At 46.9% G+C, this 20,993-nt stretch overlaps 1 protein-coding gene across 2 annotated transcripts in view; it reads left to right on the top strand.

Moving 5' to 3' along the window:
- The window catches only part of LOC139764832 (arrestin domain-containing protein 2-like), a 97,187-nt gene that overhangs the window by 22,906 nt on the left and 53,288 nt on the right, over positions 1-20,993 (top strand). The gene's annotated exons all lie outside the window — the stretch shown is intronic.

Here is a 20,993-nt window from a genome sequence, read left to right as displayed (position 1 = left end):
ATATGGTTTCTTTTGTATTTATAACTTTTATGATTATTGTAGAGTAAGTTTTGTGCTGTTTGTGGTGTGTTTATTTTTTTTTTTTTTGCTTATGTCCAAAACATTTCCGAAGAAAACTGGATGTGGTTCAACTTTGTTTCCTAGTATGGTATAATGTGCCATGAGCAGGATGAACGAAAACAATGGTATATATCTCTAGTGTATATATATAAAAAACTCTCTCTCTCTCTCTCTCTCTCTCTCTCTCTCTCTCTCTCTCTCTCTCTCTCTCTCTCTCTCTCTCTAGCATAATCCTCAGCTCACATCATTAAAAAAAAAAGGACTCAAAATATTGCTCTTGTTTGATACAAATATTGTTACTTCTCCACACAGAGTCAGAGAAAGTAATATTTCCTACGAGCTGTGGGCTGCTGAGCCACTGCTTATAGCTCAGCACCACCCAGAGGTCAACTGGGGTCAGGAGGAATATATATGAGTTATTAAAGGTCACTAAGGATCGCCAGGGTTGTCAAAGGTCATTAGGATTCACCCTGGTTGGTGATATTGAACACGAGGCAGTGAGGGTCATTAAGAAGCAGTATGAAGCTGCTATAAGTCATTAGGGGTCAGAATAGGTCAGTGGGTTGGAAGCAGAGAGCAGCAGGGGTCAGCCACGGTCATGAAGGTACAGAAGGTTGACCGGGGTCACCTGAGGTCAGTGGGAGAGAGGATAGGGATGGCATTCACTACAGGGGTCAACATTGATAATATAAGGTCAAGAAAACACCAATAAGGGTAAACCCAAGTCAGTACAGGTCAGCGGTAGTTAAGAGGAATGAAAAGGTCAAGCAGGGTTATATCATGATTCATCAGAGGTCATAAGAATCGGTAGATGTCATCAGGAGTTAGTTAGGTCAACGAAAGGTGAGAACAGGTCATCTTAGGTCAGACGCTGTGTCATTAAGGCATGTTCTTGGGAGAGACAGTTGATGGGCAACTGTGTCAATTGGTCGTTGGGTGAGATTGACTCATGAATGATTCATATACGACTGTTCCACTTGTCTGTCCATGGCTGTGTGACACGAGAGACCAGGTGTTGTGCATTATCTCTGGTCTTGCCCTACACCCACACCCAGGCCAGAGTGGTCCATAGCCCCGGCATTAGTCTTGCCCTACACCCACACCCAGGCCAGAGTGGTCCATAGCCCCAGCATTAGTCTTGCCCTACACCCACACCCAGGCCAGAGTGGTCCATAGCCCCAGCATTAGTCTTGCCCTACACCCACACCCAGGCCAGAGTGGTCCATAGCCCCGGCATTAGTCTTGCCCTACAACCACAGCCAGGCCAGAGTGCTCCATAGCCCCGGCATTAGTCTTGCCCTACACCCACAGCCAGGCCAGAGTGGTCCATAGCCCCAGCATTAGTCTTGCCCTACACCCACAGCCAGGCCAGAGTGGTCCATAGCCCCGGCATTAGTCTTGCCCTACACCCACAGCCAGGCCAGAGTGGTCCATAGCCCCGGCATTAGTCTTGCCCTACAACCACAGCCAGGCCAGAGTGGTCCATAGCCCCAGCATTAGTCTTGCCCTACACCCACACCCAGGCCAGAGTGGTCCATAGCCCCAGCATTAGTCTTGCCCTACACCCACAGCCAGGCCAGAGTGGTCCATAGCCCCGGCATTAGTCTTGCCCTACACCCACACCCAGGCCAGAGTGGTCCATAGCCCCGGCATTAGTCTTGCCCTACAACCACAGCCAGGCCAGAGTGGTCCATAGCCCCAGCATTAGTCTTGCCCTACACCCACACCCAGGCCAGAGTGGTCGATAAACAGGGAGGTGGGTTGGGAGAGTGTGTGAGTGGGGGATGGGGGAGGGGATAGTGGGGGTGGGTGAGCGTGTAGGTGGGGGACAGAACCTGGCCTGAGTGATGTACCCCATCTTCTTAGCACAGTTGTTTGTTTGTTTGTTTGTGTGTTGCAGGTTTGGCTGAGGGTGTTGTTGATTGACAGGTAGTGGTCTGGTTGGTTGATGTGTTGTCTATGTTGTGTTGCTTGCTGTGGTGATGGTGGTGTTTCTCTGTTGGGAGAAGTGTGGTTTAGGTGACGTGTTTCCCTAGTGTTTCATATTCTCTCTCTCTCTCTCTCTCTCTCTCTCTCTCTCTCTCTCTCTCTCTCTCTCTCTCTCTCTCTCTCTCTCTCTCTTGTTAACCTGAAGATTAATGCTCCATTTAAGTGATCTGGTGTCAGGTAATCAAACTGGATGGTGTCCATAATTCCATTGTTACAACCTGGGTTAGAGTTTTAGGGGTTTGTTCTAACCGAAAATTATAATTCAGTTGATCTCAAGAAGAAAGAGAATTAGTATATATTATTGAAGGATTGAGGTTATGAAGAAAGCATTTGTGTCTTCATGATTTTATGGGTGATGGTTTTAGATTGGTCACTTCAAGATAGTGTTCTGTTTCCCCTGATGTTTCGAAATTGTCCCCTTAAGATAGATGGATTGATTGCTTCTAAGATAGATATACTCCTTATGATAATTAGGAATAAGGTTTAAAATAAGATATTCAAAAGGGGCTCCCCTAAGATAGTTGAATAGTGCCCTAATACAGTTAGTGGGGTTACTCTACGATATTCAGATGACCCCCCTAAAGAAAGGCAGCTTTCGGCCCCCCCCCCTAAGATAGACGGTTCTCCAAACCCCCTAAGATAGGTAGGTGTTTACCCCAGACCTCCTATTATAGAGAGATGGTCTTCTGGACCCCCTAAGATAGTTAAATGGTTCCCCTGAGATAGTTAAATGGTTCCTAGGACCCCCTTAGATAGTTAAATGGTTCCTAGGACCCCCTGAGATAGTTAAATGGTTCCTAGGACCCCCTGAGATAGTTAAATGGTTCCTAGGACCCCCTGAGATAGTTAAATGGTTCCTAGGACCCCCTGAGATAGTTAAATGGTTCCTAGGACCCCCTGAGATAGTTAAATGGTTCCTAGGACCCCCTGAGATATAGTTAGATGGTTCCTAGGACCCCCTGAGATAGTTAAATGGTTCCTAGGACCCCCTGAGATATAGTTAGATGGTTCCTAGGACCCCCTGAGATAGTTAGACAGTTCCTAGGACCCCCTGAGATAGTTAGATGGTTCCCAGGACCCCCTTAGATAGTTAGATGGTTCCTAGGACCCCCTGAGGTAGTTAGATGGTTCCTAGGACCCCCTGAGATAGTTAGATGGTTCCTAGGAGACCCTAAGATAATTAAATGGTTCCTAGGACCCCCTGAGGTAGTTAGATGGTTCCTAGGACCCCCTGAGATAGTTAGATGGTTCCCAGGACCCCCTGAGATAGTTAAATGGTTCCTAGGACCCCCTGAGATATAGTTAGATGGTTCCTAGGACCCCCTGAGATAGTTAGACAGTTCCTAGGACCCCCTGAGATAGTTAGATGGTTCCTAGGACCCCCTGAGATAGTTAGATGGTTCCTAGGACCCCCTTAGATAGTTAGATGGTTCCCAGGACCCCCTTAGATAGTTAAATGGTTCCTAGGAGACCCTAAGATAATGTGATGGTTCCTAGGACCCCCTGAGATAGTTAGATGGTTCCTAGGACCCCCTGAGATAGTTAGATGGTTTCCAGGATCCCCTGAGATAGTTAGATGGTTCCTAGGAGCCCCTGAGAGAGTTAGATGGTTCCTAGGACCCCCTGAGATAGTTAGATGGTTCCCAGGACCCCCTGAGATAGTTAGATGGTTCCTAGGACCCCCTGAGATAGTTAAATGGTTCCTAGGACCCCCTGAGATATAGTTAGATGGTTCCTAGGACCCCCTGAGATATAGTTAAATGGTTCCTAGGACCCCCTGAGATAGTTAGATGGTTCCTAGGACCCCCTGAGGTAGTTAGATGGTTCCTAGGACCCCCTGAGGTAGTTAGATGGTTCCTAGGACCCCCTGAGATATAGTTAGATGGTTCCTAGGACCCCCTGAGATAGTTAGACAGTTCCTAGGACCCCCTGAGATAGTTAGATGGTTCCTAGGACCCCCTGAGATAGTTAGATGGTTCCTAGGACCCCCTTAGATAGTTAGATGGTTCCCAGGACCCCCTTAGATAGTTAAATGGTTCCTAGGAGACCCTAAGATAATGTGATGGTTCCTAGGACCCCCTGAGATAGTTAGATGGTTCCTAGGACCCCCTGAGATAGTTAGATGGTTTCCAGGATCCCCTGAGATAGTTAGATGGTTCCTAGGAGCCCCTGAGAGAGTTAGATGGTTCCTAGGACCCCCTGAGATAGTTAGATGGTTCCCAGGACCCCCTGAGATAGTTAGATGGTTCCTAGGACCCCCTGAGATAGTTAAATGGTTCCTAGGACCCCCTGAGATATAGTTAGATGGTTCCTAGGACCCCCTGAGATATAGTTAAATGGTTCCTAGGACCCCCTGAGATAGTTAGATGGTTCCTAGGACCCCCTGAGGTAGTTAGATGGTTCCTAGGACCCCCTGAGGTAGTTAGATGGTTCCTAGGAGGCCCTAAGATAATGTGATGGTTCCCCATATATTTACCTTTCTCCCCTGAGGTTAGGTTAGGTAGGGTTCCCTCCCTCCCTCCCTCCTTCCCCCACATGAGAAAGTTAGATTGGTCCCTCCTGCTCATATAGGTTAGTGGAAGGAAAACTTTGGAATGCGTCTTGGCTCTCTATCAGCTGGAAAGCGGAAACACTTCATAAAACTCCCTCCCAAAAGAGACAGATTCATGCAAGTTGTGAGACAGTTTTTGGATCGTTTTTACCGCGATAACTCGCTGTTTTCTGACCCTTTCTGTTTGGGGATGGTGATTATTTCATATATATTTTTTTGATCGTTAGTGTCATGTGTCTACAAACGTTTCCCTGGCAGCAGTGGTAACGTTTTCTGAACGTTGGCTATCCACCTTTATTGTAAACGTTCATAATCCACCGGTTTTGTTCATTTTGAAAAATTATTTCGACCATTTTTTTTTTAATTCTCGAAACTTCACCTTAGACATATTCATCTTTCACGTTTTATATTTTTCTAATGATATCATTACTTTTAACAATTATCTTGTGATAATCTCTGTTCCTCTTTATTTTAAGAATATTTATAAAATGAGTTTGTGGTTACATGTTTAAAGGTAACATTTTTACATTTGAATTCTTCCTTTTGTGTGGCGGGTATGTAAATTGATTTTCATAATTTACATGAAATATATTTGTATAGTCAGTAAATTCACAAAAGAAATTCATGAGGTTATAATTTTTAAAACGAGAAGTAATGTCTCAGAAAGTTGAATATATTATTCATAAACTGTGCCAGATGCCTAAAGCCATCTGCTTTGTTTATCATTTTGATTTTTTTTTCTCCATTACGAGAGTCGAACAAGGACTGGATTCCATCCTGCTTTGAGTTGTTTGTGAATATTAATATCTTCACGTTACTGGTTCGCGTAAGCAACTCTGTTTTACGGTGATTGGAAACCCCTTTATTCAATTACTTTGATGAGTTTTGCTCCAAATTTCATTTAATTATACATTCTACGTTGAGTTTGAGGTTACCTAAGGCTGTAGTATTGCCAGCTCAGACAATGTGGCCATCTGTATAAATGAAGTTGATAGGGATAACGAATGTGACGTAGTCTATTGTGATTGGTTCGGTGTACAACGTTTCAATGGATTCATTCGCTTCTGTTATTCCAGAATGGAGATGACTACTGTTTATTTAGATATATAGATATCTATCTTCTATAATGGTCATCTCGCCAAATGTGAACTATTGGTCAGAGATAAACAGTAAGGTACATATAGCCACTCCTTGTGTCTTTATGAACTACTATGTACTTATAGTACATGTACTCCTCATGTGCCTCATGGAAGTAATCTTGTTTTTCTGTCTTTGATATATTTTGTGTTATATCTTTTCACACATGGCAGCTTGTCTTAATGATTATCGTCTTGGTAATTGCTTTGGTCTACTTCTCTCCATAGTTTGAATTTAGTGTCCGCCTCTCTTGCTTTTATCACACTTATCAGCAGCTGTCGTACGCTTGGCAGATGGCCGGCAGCGGCCGAATGGTGTCCTGCTGCCAGACGTCTTGTTGAAACTCTCGTACGGTGCGACGTAGACACACTGGCTGTTCATCTTGTTTCAACGTGTATCTAAAGGCGACATCAGTCAACACATTCTTCCTTTGAGGGCGTGAGAAGCACTTACACTCACAGCTGAGGACACTGTGTATAGCTGCCATGGTCGCAAGTGTACTTGGGTTTGCCTTCTTATCTTTCTCTCATCAGAACTGTCATTTTCGTCCACTTTAAGAGTCCAACCCTTTTGTGTCCCTGATCTTGTAAGTCGGACAATTAACTAAGAAGGTAATCCTGTGAAAGATTAGCTGGGATTAGGTATACCACAGACAGAGATGAGCTGTGGAAAATATTCCCAGTCGCGTGATCACAAGAGATCATTTTGTCTACATAAGAGGAAAAGATGTTGACTGTACTGAAGTTGAATGATCAAGTGAATGATGAATGATGAAGAGGTGAGCTAGTGAATATGACAGGTAATTAATGAATAATGTATAATGAAAGTTATTTATTTTCGTCTTGGTATGAAGATGGTACCGAAGTCTTTCGATCTATCTTTACATCCTCGTACTTACTTGGACTGAATCTCTGCCTCTATTTATCTGGCCAACTTTGGAGTCAGTTCAGGTCCTCCCGTAAGCACTGATGCAATCATTCTAATCCCTTACTTCCCCTCATCGTCTGGCTGTCATCCGCAAACACGTTTGTTTGGAGTCCAGTCCATCAGGCAAGTTATCTGCTACACTAAGAATGCACTGGGCCCAAGACCGGGCCTTGCGGCACACCTCTTGTGTCCCCAGCCCACGCTGAGGATCCACCCCTTGCCTGGGTTCCTCTGGTCTCCATTTACCATAGACGGGTACAGTGTCAAAGGCTTTCAGTCACTGCTCTCCATTTACCATAGACGGGTACAGTGTCAAAGGCTTTCAGTCACTGCAAGAGCGCACACACTCTACCTGGTCGTCTCTTTGATCTGAGACGGACCCCATCCCGTCAAGGGGGTTGGTAACGCATGTCCTCCTCTCCCTCAAACCACGTCGTTCGCCAGTTGGAGTTGTTTCTTTGCTTTCTGATTATCTTTTCCATTTGTTTACAAACTACGCTTATTAATGAGACTGATCCAAAGTCCCTCATCTTCGGAACTAGTCCGTCACTAACAACTAAATGAACAAGATTTGTTTGTAGTGATCTAACGAGGTCTTCTGAAGATGTGGTGTGACGTCATCCTGCCCGTAATCCTTTGCATGGGTTCCGGTTGTGACGACAGCCCGCGAGGAGAGAGAGAGAGAGAGAGAGAGAGAGAGAGAGAGAGAGAGAGAGAGAGAGAGAGAGAGAGTACTTTGTCTCCCTCCTGCGCCCCCCTCACTCTCTAGAGCCAATCACCTCAACTCTGGGATGATTGAGGTAATTGTTGCCGGTAGATGATGACCCACGACAACAACAACAACAACAACAACAACAACAACAACCCCACAACCCCCACTAGACCATCTCGGGGGTGTGGGGGGGGGGGAGGTGAAGCAATCACTCGAACGATCAGTTGTGTAAGTAGACAAGGAGGTTCTTCTGTCCCATCCATCCATTCCAGGGGTCTGTAATGATGACACGTACTAGCAGTTGTCGGTCATATTGGCCAGGGGACTTCACTTTGGAAAGGTGGACTAGCTGTTCAGTGATTAATCTTGGAGGTGAAGGGGGAGGAAGGAAGGGAAGTGGGGTGATGGTGAGTGTTGGAGGACGGATGGGGGTGTATATTGACTGGGGGAGATGGAGGTTTGGTTGGGGTTGTTGGTGGAGATTGGTTGATCTGGTGATGTAATATGAATATTTGCTGAGGGGGTGATAATGAATATTGCCGAGGGGGTGATAATGAATATTGCCGAGAGGGTATTAATGAATATTGCAGAGAGGGTAATAATGAATATTGCAGAGAGGGTAATAATGAATATTGCAGAGAGGGTAATAATGAATATTGCTGAGGGGGTAATATTCTCTCACACCTCGCACTAGACCAAGGCAGTCATCTCTGTTATATGCAAATTAGGATGTAGATAACTGGATATCTATTCATGTTAGAGATTCGTATGAGTATACATCCTCCATTATTAATACATGTGTACGCATCCCTCATACATAACACTCATTCTCTTCCCTCATAACTCTACGCTTTTTAAGAATACTAACTCACTAATTTGAGATGTGAGAGATTTGAGGAAAACAAGGAAGAGTAATTCTGGATCGCATTCAGGGTCGCCCAGGGTCGAGTGTATGGGTTCGAATTCCTGGTTGTGGCAGTCGGTCCACAGTCAACTCAGCTGTTCATCATTCCCAAAGGGTTAGCTAGGGCCAGGGTGTGTGTGTATATATATATATATATATATATATATATATATATATATATATATATATAATAATGACATTATATGGCCTTAATTAGGGCATCCTGTTGTACTCGTCGTGTCAGAATACATAAAAAATCAGAATATGTCATTAAATCTCGTCTAGAGTTACCTCTGAAAACAACTTCCTAAAGTAATCCTAAAGTAATCCCTTAAAACACTTAGATACAGTTACTTTATTACTTTGATTACTTATTCGTGATCCTTAAGTGTAGTGACTGATAAGTTTTGCCTTAGTGTAAAATGACACATGTCCATTCATTGTGTTTTCGTGACTCGTATTTAATGGCATTGTACACCTTGATACATGACTGACAGAGTCTGTCATTGTTTGCGTTGATTATCTCTTGTGTTTCGTGCTTGTGTACCGCACTCTACCCTCCACTGACTGCCTACCCACGCACTCGAAGTTCTCATGGTCCTCCAGAAGTGTACTGCATCGTATTTGTTATCTAAGACACACACACACACACACACACACACGCACTTTCTTTTGTGCATCCTCACTCCCCCCGCCATTGTCCTTGCTTCAGTACACTTTCCTTCCACGTCTTCCTTTGTTCCTCCTCTCACTCACTCTCCCTTTGACCCTCCTCACTCTCTCCTCACACTCTCTCTCACACACACACACACGTTGGAAAATTCTTCCAAGTCTTCGCTTGGGTTCTTCTCCTCCTCCAGTGTCGTCTCGCTGCTTCGAACGTCCCCGGATCCTGTTTCAGTCTTTTGTTTCCCTCAAACGAACGTCTCTTGTGAGCAACCGAGTCCTCAGCTCACACGGGTCCTCAGCTCACACGGGTCCTCATCTCACACGGGTCCTCAGCTCACACGGATCCTCAGCTCACACGGATCCTTAGCTCACACGGGTCCTTAGCTCACACGGGTCCTCATCTCACACGGGTCCTCAGCTCACACGGGTCCTCAGCTCACACGGGTCCTCAGCTCACACGGATCCTCAGCTCACACGGATCCTCAGCTCACACGGATCCTCAGCTCACACGGGTCCTCAGCTCACTCGGCTCCTCAGCTCACACGGGTCCTCAGCTCACACGGGTCCTCAGCTCACTCGGCTCCTCAGCTCACACGGGTCCTCATCTCACACGGATCCTCAGCTCACACGGGTTCTCATCTCACACGGGTTCTCATCTCACACGGGTCCTCATCTCACACGGGTCCTCATCTCACACGGATCCTCAGCTCACTCGGGTCCTCATCTCACACGGATCCTCAGCTCACACGGGTTCTCATCTCACACGGGTCCTCATCTCACACGGGTCCTCAGCTCACTCGGGTCCTCATCTCACACGGATCCTCAGCTCACACGGGTTCTCAGCTCACTCGGGTCCTCATCTCACACGGGTTCTCATCTCACACGGATCCTCAGCTCACACGGGTCCTCATCTCACACGGGTCCTCATCTCACACGGGTCCTCAGCTCACACGGATCCGCAGCTCACACGGGGTTGGAGGACAAAGGTTGTAGGTTCTCGTGGTGTCTCATCACAGAAGTGACTCCTCCTTATCTTAATAAGAAAGAGCTTTGATTATTGTTATTACAACAACACTCCATTAACACAATTATTGTTATTACAACACACTCCATTAACACAATTATTATTACAACACACTCCATTAACACAATTATTGTTATTACAACAACACTCCATTAACACAATTATTGTTATTACAACACATTCCATTAACACAATTATTGTTATTACAACAACACTCCATTAACACAATTATTGTTATTACAACACACTCCATTAACACAATTATTGTTATTACAACAACACTCCATTAACACAATTATTGTTATTACAAACACACTCACCTAACACCATATGCCACACTTTCCCAAGACCTTAATAACACTCTACCAGCACTTAGGAAGAGAACATACTCACATAAGACCTTGCAACACACTCTCCAAAGACACAACACACTTTCCCACGACCACACATCAGAAATGAAACACACGGTGCCTCACCGGGTTGTTATATACCGTGGCGTGGTGGGAAGTAGGGAATCATCGCACCACAGTTGTAAAATCCACACAAGTTTATTTAACTAAGCGATAGGACCCGCCTACTGTATAAGGCTTTGATCCCCTTTAAAACTCGGGCTGGATCCCCTTTAAGTAGGGTTGGATCCCACAGTCAAAAGGACTCTCAGACCTTCTTCTGTCATGGCTAACCCACCCACCCACTTCCACTGTATATTGGAGGAGTTTGTACGTCTTTAATGTTGTGTTTTTGATATTAAAGATTTGTGTTTACAAACGTTGGTTAACGTAATCTGGGGGATACAACCTTCGCTTTGCTTTTGTTGCTTCAAAATTGTAATAGGTTCACAGAAATGCAGTTGACGTTATGAAAAAACATATTATTAAAACACACAGACACACACAGACACACACACACACACACCAGCCTAAGTCAGGTACTCTTCTTTCGGCCAGCTCGAGGGTGGAAAGAGAGATAGAGAGAGAGAGAGAGAGAGAGAGAGAGAGAGAGAGAGAGAGAGAGAGAGAGAGAGAGAGAGAGAGAGAGAGAGAGAGAATCTCTACGAGGATACGTTCCTTACAAACACCAAAATTTACACTTAAACATTACTACATCATGGGACTCTCGTTCGTAAAGTCGACCAATCAGATCCGTTCAGTCATTGACCCTCAACAGCCAATCAGAACGGAGCCACAAACGAGCCAATTACAACTCCAGTATAAAACTTGCTCCCGCTCGTTCCCTGAGCGCTGCTCAGCACAGCCGGGCTGGAGCCGAGGGCAATATGGCCTCTGTGATTGGATAATCTTTTCTTTCTAATCAGAATATTGGGTCGAGGGTAATTATGGCTTGCACGTGCAACGAGGCGATACCCATGCAGGCAATACGTCTCCCATTTTCTATACCACATCACACTGCGGACCTCCGTGGTGTAGTGGTTAGCGTTCCTGAACATGACACATTCACGGGCCGCCCGCCAGGGTCGAGAGCGTGGGTTCGAATCTTAGTTGAGGCAGTCGGTCCACAGTCAACCCAGCTGTTCATCCACTCCTAGAGATTGGATCGGTAGAAGAGGTTACTTTTTTGGTCTTTCGGTTGCCACGTACCGTCTCTGGCACGTAAATAAGAAATATATCGTGTGGGATATATGGATGAGGACGACCCATGAAACATTTGTGGGTTGTGGTGGTGGCCTGTTCAGCACAAGAGTGGGTGTAACGAATACGTAATGTGGGTTGTGAACTGACCCATGGGTTACAGGACATGGGAAAGGGAAGGCTGTAAGCAAAACCATGAATAAATGTTTAACAGACAGAAGGAATGAGGTGGAAAAAACTTCATAAAGAAATTTGTTTTGTAATATATATGGCTGAGAGACTGTAATTTATCTCGCCAGCAACTCTTGGCAACTAGGAGTGATGGATGATCTCATGTTAATCATGTAAAGAGCTGTGAGGTAATGGACGTGTGACTAATATATGGGAAGGGGGCTGTGATGGTGATGGGTACAACCATTATATATGGGAAGGGGGCTGTGATGGTGATGGGTACAACCATTATATATGGGAATGGGGCTGTGATGGTGAGATGGTGATGGGTAAAACCATTATATATGGGAAGGGGGCTGTGATGGTGATGGGTAAAACCATAATATATATCATCTTGGGGAAATATGTTTAAGGGGTTACCTCCTTGCCAACATCGTATGAGACTCGTCTCCAGTGCTTGAACTCACAGAAGGTCTCGAGGTTAGGTCCTCGTCCTCAGGGCCTCGAGATAAGGTCCTCGTCCTCAGGGCCTCGAGATAAGGTCCTCGTCCTCAGGGCCTCGAGATAAGGTCCTCGTCCTCAGGGCCTCGAGATCAGGTCCTCGTCCTAAGGGCTCAGGTGGCCGGCTGACTTTCATCTGGGATATATTGTAGGTCGTAATGGAAGCCTTCGTCCAACACAGGTCCATAGGGACGACCTGTGTGTGTGTGTGTGTGTGTGTGTGTGTGTGTGTGTGTGTGTGTGTGTGTGTCTCCCACTCCACCAGTAACCCCCTCCAGGCCACCCACTCCACCACTACCAACCCCTCCAGGCCACCCACTCCACCAATAACCCCCTCTAGGCCACCCACTCCACCAGTGCCACCCCTCCAGGCCGCCCACTCCACCACAACCCCCCCTCCAGGCCACACACTCCACCACTACCCTCCCCCTCCAGGCCACCCACTCCACCAGCCTGCAGCAGAGATAAACACCCCACCTGATAACTCCCCACCCCTCCCCTTCCCCAGACCCCCCCCCCCAGTAGGAGTACGTTGGTGGCAAGCAACACCCGCAGTGGGGGGGGGGGTAAGTGGCCACCACTAACCCTACAGTAGGAGTAGGTGGGTGGCCACAACCACTACCCCTACAGCATGGGTAGTGGCTGTGGCCACCAGCCCTGCAGTAGGGGTAGGTTGGAGGTGGCCACAAGCCCTGCAGTAGGGGTAGGTGGGGGTGGCCACCAGCCCTGCAGTAGGTGTAGGTTGGAGGTGGCCACCAGCCCTGCAGTAGGGGTAGGTGGGGGTGGCCACCAGCCCTGCAGTAGGGGTAGGTAGGGTGGCCACCAGCCCTGCAGTAGGGGTAGGTTGGGGTGGCCACCAGCCCTGCAGTAGGGGTAGGTTGAGGGTGGCCACAGAGCAGCAGGCCACAGTAAGACTGGAGGCGTCAATGTGGCCCGAGCCGGCATGTTCTACCCTGTGTGTGCCACCATCGATATTGATCAACACTGATGCCTTCCCATCTTCCCGCCCCAGGATTTCTTCCCCATTAGGGAGGTGGGGTTGGTGGAGGTGGTGGTTGTAGAGGGGAATGAAGGGGTTAGTGAGGGGGTGGTGTTGAGGTTAATACATGGGTGGGTTGGAGGTTGTAATTAGCGAGGACGTAAAGTACAGGAAATATTGGTACGAGGGCTGGTTGGCGTCCCTTCCTTGGTGCAGTATTGATGGACAAATCCATATTGATTTCCAGTGAGGCGTTCCTGATTGGCATGTCAGGTGGGTGGGGGGGTGAGAGGGGTGGTTGTAGGTTGTGGGGGAAGGTTGTGAGAGGGGTGGTTGTAGGTTGTGGTGGATGGTGGTGGGGTGAGAGGGGTGGTTGTAGGTTGTGGTGGATGGTGGTGGGGTGAGAGGGGTGGTTGTAGGTTGTGATGGATGGTGGGGGGGTGAGAGGGGTGGTTGTAGGTTGTGGGGGAAGGTTGTGAGAGAGGTGGTTGTAGGTTGTGGTGGATGGTGGGGGGCTTTGTGAGAGAGGTGGTTGTAGGTTCTGGTGGATGGTGGGGGGGTTGTGAGAGAGGTGGTTGTAGGTTCTGGTGAGTGGTGGGGGGGGTTGTGAGAGGTGGTTGTAGGTTCTGGTGAGTGGTGGGGGGGGTTGTGAGAGGGGTGGTTGTAGGTTGTGGTGGATGGTGGGGGGGGTTGTGAGAGGGGTGGTTGTAGGTTGTGGTGGGAGATATTCCTCAGGTCTCGTGGGATGGGTTGTGTAAGCAAGCGGAAAGGGTGATCAGAGAGGGTAGAACTGTTCATTAAGAGTTGTGGGGGAGGAGTTGTTAGGAGCGGAGGGAGAGGTTGTAGCGGAGGAGGTACCTGGGAAGGACAGATAACAGGAGATGGCCGATAACGAGGTCATCCTGGAGGTCAGTGGTAACAGCAGCAAAGAAAAAGAAAACGTGATAAGGACCGCCATATGATATGGAGATGGTATACTGCCGTGGAAATTTCGTAGGAATGTGTGACTGCGAGAAGTTGTCAACCCTGGTTATGGCGGATATCTCGTGTGGGGTCTTCACCCTCACATCCCGGGCTGGGTCCAGACTGCTGGGTTGGGTCGTTGGTCGACCAAACTGTTGGAAGTCGCATCAACCATGAAACCCACATACCACCTCACAACCTGGCTGGTGTGGCACACTTTGTAGGTACTTGTCCCGTGCACTCTTGACCATGTCTACCGTGCATCCCAGGCTGTTTCTAGCGGTAGATGGCAGGGTGGTTCCTACTTCGGGGTTGTGTTAAGGAGGAAGAGGCTACGATCTAAAGCGGAAAAAATACAGTTGAATATCATACGATAAATCTAGATGCCTGTTTTTACTTCTTGTAAAAGACAGGTGTATCAACTTAGAGAATATTGAAGTCTTTGATCTTGATTTGAAGAATTTCATCGTCTTTCCAGGTTTATTCCAGTGTTCTACTACAACAATCCAGACATGTTTTTCTAAGATGTTGTCACGTCCTCTCTGTTTCACAGCATCGTTTCTGGTCGGTGGATCTGTACAAATGTGAGGAAATGTTACAAAAATCATATATATCGTGTGTTCAAAACCCCATCAGATCTCCTTTACTAACTAGATAATACATAAGTTTATTCCTGAGTGACGGAATTACTCTGGTTGTTGTTTTTCGAGGTAGTTTAAGTTTTTAATTGTCTCTGATCAAGCGTGAGGACAGGACGTGAAAACTGCATATTCCAAATGACGTCTGACTAGGGCCCTGTAAATAGCCAGTATTGTATCGTCCATTTCAGTGCTATTTCTAGCTGTTTCAGTTAGCATCCTGCTAACTTTATTTCGCACAGTTAACCATCGTTTTCTTCTTTATTGAAATCCTGATTATTATAACCCCAAGGTAATTATTTCCTCAGCCATGGTCAGAAATAGGATTACCTTACCCAGTCAGAGTTAACATGAGGCATTTGTTTACCTTCTCCAGCCATAGTTAGCAAAGTAATTTTTTTTATAGATTACATGCCACTTAATACAATGTATAATGTTATTTCTCGCACACATTATTTTCATTTTGCTTTTGCCTTGATAAATCCTTTGACGTCCTTCGGTAATCTCTTCTTATCTGATGGCCCTAGAAGGAATCAGTCGTAAAAATCAGCAAACTGCCAATATTTTCGTACGTGTGGAAGCCGTTCGATAATATTTACATGTTTGACCTTGACCCTGGTCGTGTGCCCGAGGTACGATAACGTTCATGACACCCCCGCCACCTCAAGACCGTCTGCTCGGAGGACACATTGATACGATAATGTCACTCTTGAAACTTTATGGTCTGGGAAAATCACTTCCAGTCTCCTAATATTTTAATCGGAGCCGAGCTACCCTCAGGCACGGCTATAAACACCGCCTCATAATATTATTAAACCGTAAAGGTGTCGAGAAGTGGTTTTGTACGATGGCAGGTGATGTAGGGTACGATAACGTCAGAGACTGAAGTGTGAACATCGCCATCGTACAATAGAGCAGTATTGACTGACTCTTTGCGTAGACAGTCGTGCAAAATGGTTCATGCAACTTTAATGATGCAACGTTTTTATTTTTATAATCAGTAATCATTCCACTTACCAAAGCCAATCATCAGTGGAATAAGATGCGCAAATATCAAGAGAACCAAACAGCAGCTTTTCTCCAACTATTGTTGGAGGAAACGCGATTGTTGGAGACGAGACGAAGTTTAAAAGGTTTTGCGAGGGAGGATGAATGAAGGAGGAACCCCTTCCTCCAGGCGAGGTCCCTCGGGGAGATTAGGATCCTGGTGTCCTTCGAGTCGCGTTTATTGGCGTCTTAGTGAAATTAAGCAATAGATCGCGATGAAAGGGAATCCCTTGGAGGTCGGGAGGAGGTGGGGGGGAGCTGCTCCTCGAAGCTTACGGTGAGGTGATCCTCCATGGTAGGAGAGAGAGAGAGAGAGAGAGAGAGAGAGAGAGAGAGAGGTGGTGGCCGGGGCTGCTGAGGTGAGGCGGAGCGAGGGTCGACGTAGATTTTACAACCTAAGTTTTGATGTCCAGTGGTAGAACGTGTGGGGGGGATGACGTCAGCGGGGTGGTGTGTGCTGGCTGGCTGGTGTCAGGTGTGGGGTGTGTGGGGTGTTTAGGTCGAGGTGTTCATAGAAGGAGCGATGGAAGGATGCATCTGGGAAGGTCCTCCCAAAAGGATATGAGGAATAGTGAACATCCTCTGGTCTGAGACGACCCCCTTCGAGTGTCACATTTGAGGACCAGGAACGAACTGGGGCTCGCTCAAGTCGGACTTGAGGTGTGACGGAAGGAGGAAACTCGCTCCCGACGTAGACAAGTGTTTCGAGCGAGAACTGGACAGCCTATTTAAAAGAGGCAGCAGACCAGACTGCATCTAATAACTTGATGGATCAAGACCTTGTGCTGGGGCCAGCTCGATGGTGTGGACAGAGCTACGGGGATGGAGTAAAGCCCCTGAAACCGATGCCTGGTCAAGTAAACTTTGGTATTGTTGGGGCAGACTGCCTATGTATATACTCTCTCTCTCTCTCTCTCTCTCTCTCTCTCTCTCTCTCTCTCTCTCTCTCTCTCTCTCTCTCTCTCTCTCTCTCTTTTTGGGGGACAGACCGCTGAAGCAATGAAGCACATGACTGAAGGGCCAGTGTTCATAGCCCCGCAACCAACCACAGACAGACCACAGACAGACCACAGACTGACTGAGTGTCTCGCCTCATTGTGCCAGTGTGAACACGACGGGCGAGAGACACAGCCACGTCAGGGTGTTCACACAGCGACACCGTACTGTGAACACGTCTGGGTGTATTCGTTCCCTTGTTCTGTGTTAAGGTACACAGACAAGCCTTCCCCCTGGTGACACTGGCGTGGCGTTTTCTCCACTATTACCATTTCTGTCCCTGGAAATAACCACCTCGCTGTCTCGAAATATGGAAATTAGTGATTATATTCCACAGTGGCCATGAAAAATAATGACTGTATAATCATCATCGAGTGATTTTAGGTATATATGTAGGAAGAGTAAACATTTCGTCATCTGTATTGTAGACCGTGTCCTTCTCGCAGTGTGTAGAGCCGTGTTTGTCTAAGTTACGAACAGACAGTGTCCTGTTTGCTCATCTTGGTATGTGTTTGTATATGGCAACGAGGAAGGCCATAGTTTGGTAGTTTGGTTCGTATTGGAGGAAATATGAGGAAGATCTCCTGATGCTAGTGTACACGTCTTCCTCCACCTCGATATTCAGGAAATTGATAAACAGATCTGTGGAGGTTAGGTGCTCTGGTCTGTGTCATGGAAACGTTACTTTAAGGTAATGGTGTGGACACACACACACACACACACACACACACACACACACCATTATGGAGCAGCACGCAACCCAGGTCAACTTAGTAATTGATTATAACTGTGTCAAGTTATTTTTTATTCTTTCGATTAATAATCTGGTTTTTAATTTTTTTTCTGAGAAGGACGTGTGGAGTATTATATGTAGTTTTAATATTCCTGTTTTTTTTTCTATATATCTGTATTTCTATATATATCTATATCTATTGGTTCATTGTACGTGACACCTGTCTCTCTCTCTCTCTCTCTCTCTCTCTCTCTCTCTCTCTCTCTCTCTCTCTCTCTCTCTCTCTCTCTCTCTCTCCTCTACACTTCACCTTGCTCGTCTAGCCAGCATATGATCGTATTATCCCCCCCAAAATAGATAACTTTCCTCAAGATATGGCTTTTGTGTCCTTATACTATAAGAGCCATTTTCCCCTAGCACATGAGCGAGGGGGGTTTGCTGCTGTGTTCCTGGTAGGTCAAGTACGTGGAGGGAGTTGTACACTGGTGGGGCCCCATCTCTTGTACTGTACGTGGAGAGAGTTGTACACTGGTGGGCCCCCATCTCTTGTACTGTACGGGGAGGGAGTTGTACAATGGTGGGCCCCCATCTCTTGTACTGTACGGGGAGGGGGTTGTACAATGGTGGGCCCCCATCTCTTGTACTGTACGTGGAGGGAGTTGTACAATGGTGGGCCCCCATCTCTTGTACTGTACGTGGAGAGAGTTGTACACTGGTGGGGGCCCCATCTCTTGTACTGTACGGGGAGGGGGTTGTACAATGGTGGGGCCCCATCTCTTGTACTGTACGGGGAGGGAGTTGTACACTGGTGGGGCCCCATCTCTTGTACTGTACGGGGAGGGGGTTGTACAATGGTGGGGCCCCATCTCTTGTACTGTACGGGGAGGGAGTTGTACACTGGTGGGGCCCCGTCTCTTGTACTGTACGGGGAGGGGGTTGTACAATGGTGGGGCCCCATCTCTTGTACTGTACGGGGAGGGAGTTGTACACTGGTGGGGGCCCCATCTCTTGTACTGTACGGGGAGGGAGTTCTACACTCCCTTACTCTTCTCTCTTCCATTGCCTTTAATCTTTTGATATATTTCTGCTTTTTCTTTGTTGCTCTTCTCTGGACTTTCTCCATGAGTCTTGTGTACTTTAAGTGTTTTGGCAAAATTTGAGAAAGATATTCTATTTTTTGGCCTTACGTAGGATATGAACAGTTTGCCAAATATTTTCTCATCCACGTAACAGCGATATTCGAATATTTATCAGCAGACAGTTGGTGTCAGAGTTAACCATTGTCGTGAGATAAGACTTTGTGGAGAGGTTACAGGCCATGTCAACTCCCCAGGTCTCTTTTTCACATAAGGTCTTGCTGCTTATTATGTACCCTGTGTGTGTGTGTGTGTGTGTGTGTGTGTGTGTGTGTGTCTGTGTGGTGTGTGGTGTGTGTGTGTGTGTGTGTGTGTGTGTGTGTGTGTGTGTGTGTGTGTGTTTGTGATTACACAAGAAAGATAAAATCACACATATACATAGCTAAGATAAAACACTGGGTGAGGAAAGGACTGGGTATCTCATTAAAGAAATACAAGACAGAGATAAGGTCATGTAAGATAGCAGAGAGTTAAGATACTAAGATAATGTAAAATGTCTTACAGGTGTGCAAGTTTGAGTTTTGAGAAAGGGACTTCCTGGCAAGGCAAACAAGATGAGGAAGGTCACTTATTGAAAGTTAGATGAAGAAAGTTTGAGGTACGAGTTTTGGGGGGCAGAGAAAATGTGCAGCGAGGGAAGTTAAGATAGAAGAGGTAACATACACTATTAAGATAACTGGATGATTAGTATGAGTGAGCTAATTAGACAGAGAGATAAGATAAGATAAGGGAATTTGTAAGTGATGCTCGTAGTTCTAAAGGATCTTGCCTGTGTTTTAAGAGACATTAGATCAACTCCCTGGCAAGACCTTATCTTATGGTAGAGTTTGGAGTTGTAAGAACTAAACCATTAATGAATGGTGAAACAGGCAGTGTTTCGTGGCTTCAGAAGCAACTGAAACAGTCCACGTGAAACAGGCACTGTTTCATGGCTTCAGAAGCAGCTGAAACACAATCCACGTGAAACAGGCACTGTTTTATGGCTTCAGAAGCAACTGAAACAGTCCACGTGAAACAGGCACTGTTTCATGGCTTCAGAAGCAGCTGAAACACAATCCACGTGAAACAGGTACTGTTTTATGGCTTCAGAAGCAGCTGAAACACAGCCCACGTGAAACAGGCACTGTTTTATGGCTTCAGAAGCAACTGAAACACTGTCCACGTGAAACAGGCGCTGTTTCATGGCTTCAGAAGCAGCTGAAACTACCCCTGTGGCTCGTTTTTGAAACTGACGGAGGAGAATCAAGTGGTTGTCTTTACCGCCGTAGGCTTCTACCCCAGGGGAGTGTGTGGCAGTCCCTGCTACCCCAGGGGAGTGTGTAGCAGTCCCTGCTACCCCAGGGGAGTGTGTAGCAGTCCCTGCTACCCCAGGGGAGTGTGTAGCAGTCCCTGCTACCCCAGGGGAGTGTGTGGCAGTCCCTGCTACCCCAGGGGAGTGTGTGGCAGTCCCTGCTACCCCAGGGGAGTGTGTGGCAGTCCCTGCTACCCCAGGGGAGTGTGTGGCAGTCCCTGCTACCCCAGGGGAGTGTGTGGCAGTCCCTGTTACAGCCGAATGTGAGAGTGGGGAGATGGACATGGGGAGAATATAAAGGGGTGATGAAAGTAGATAAAGGGGGTGAGAGTACAGTTAAGCGGGGTGGAAGAAAAGTAACCATGGTCATGTGTGGAGAGAGAGAGAGAGAGAGAGAGAGAGAGAGAGAGAGAGAGAGAGAGAGAGAGAGAGAGAGAGAGAGAGAGAGAGAGAGAATGGTTGAGGTGAGGGATAGAAAATACAGTGGCAGGAGTGAGTTAGAGGTCTGGGAGATAGTGAGAGGTCTGGGAGATAGTGAGAGGTCTGGGAGATAGTGAGAGGACTGGTAGATAGTGAGAGGACTGGTAGATAGTGAGAGGACTGGTAGATAGTGAGAGGACTGAGAGAGAGTGAGAGGAGTGGGAGATAGTGAGAGGTCTGGTAGATAGTGTGAGGACTGGTAGATAGTGAGAGGACTAAGAGAGAGTGGGGAGAGTTGTGTGAGATAGTGAGAGGACTGGTAGATAGTGAGAGGACTGGTAGATAGTGAGAGGACTAAGAGAGAGTGGGGAGAGTTGTGTGAGATAGTGAGAGGACTGGTAGATAGTGAGAGGACTAAGAGAGAGTGGGGAGAGTTGTGTGAGATAGTGAGAGGACTGGGAGATAGTGAGAGGACTGGGAGGTAGTGAGAGGTCTGGGAGATAGTGAGAGGACTTGGAGATAGTGAGAGGACTGGGAGAGAGTGGGGAGAGTTGTG

The sequence above is a fragment of the Panulirus ornatus genome, chromosome 51 (assembly GCF_036320965.1).
Source record: "Panulirus ornatus isolate Po-2019 chromosome 51, ASM3632096v1, whole genome shotgun sequence".
Classification (NCBI taxonomy): Eukaryota; Metazoa; Arthropoda; class Malacostraca; order Decapoda; family Palinuridae; genus Panulirus; species Panulirus ornatus.
Note: the sequence above shows the minus strand (reverse complement) of the source record. Positions and strands in the feature narration are given on the sequence as shown.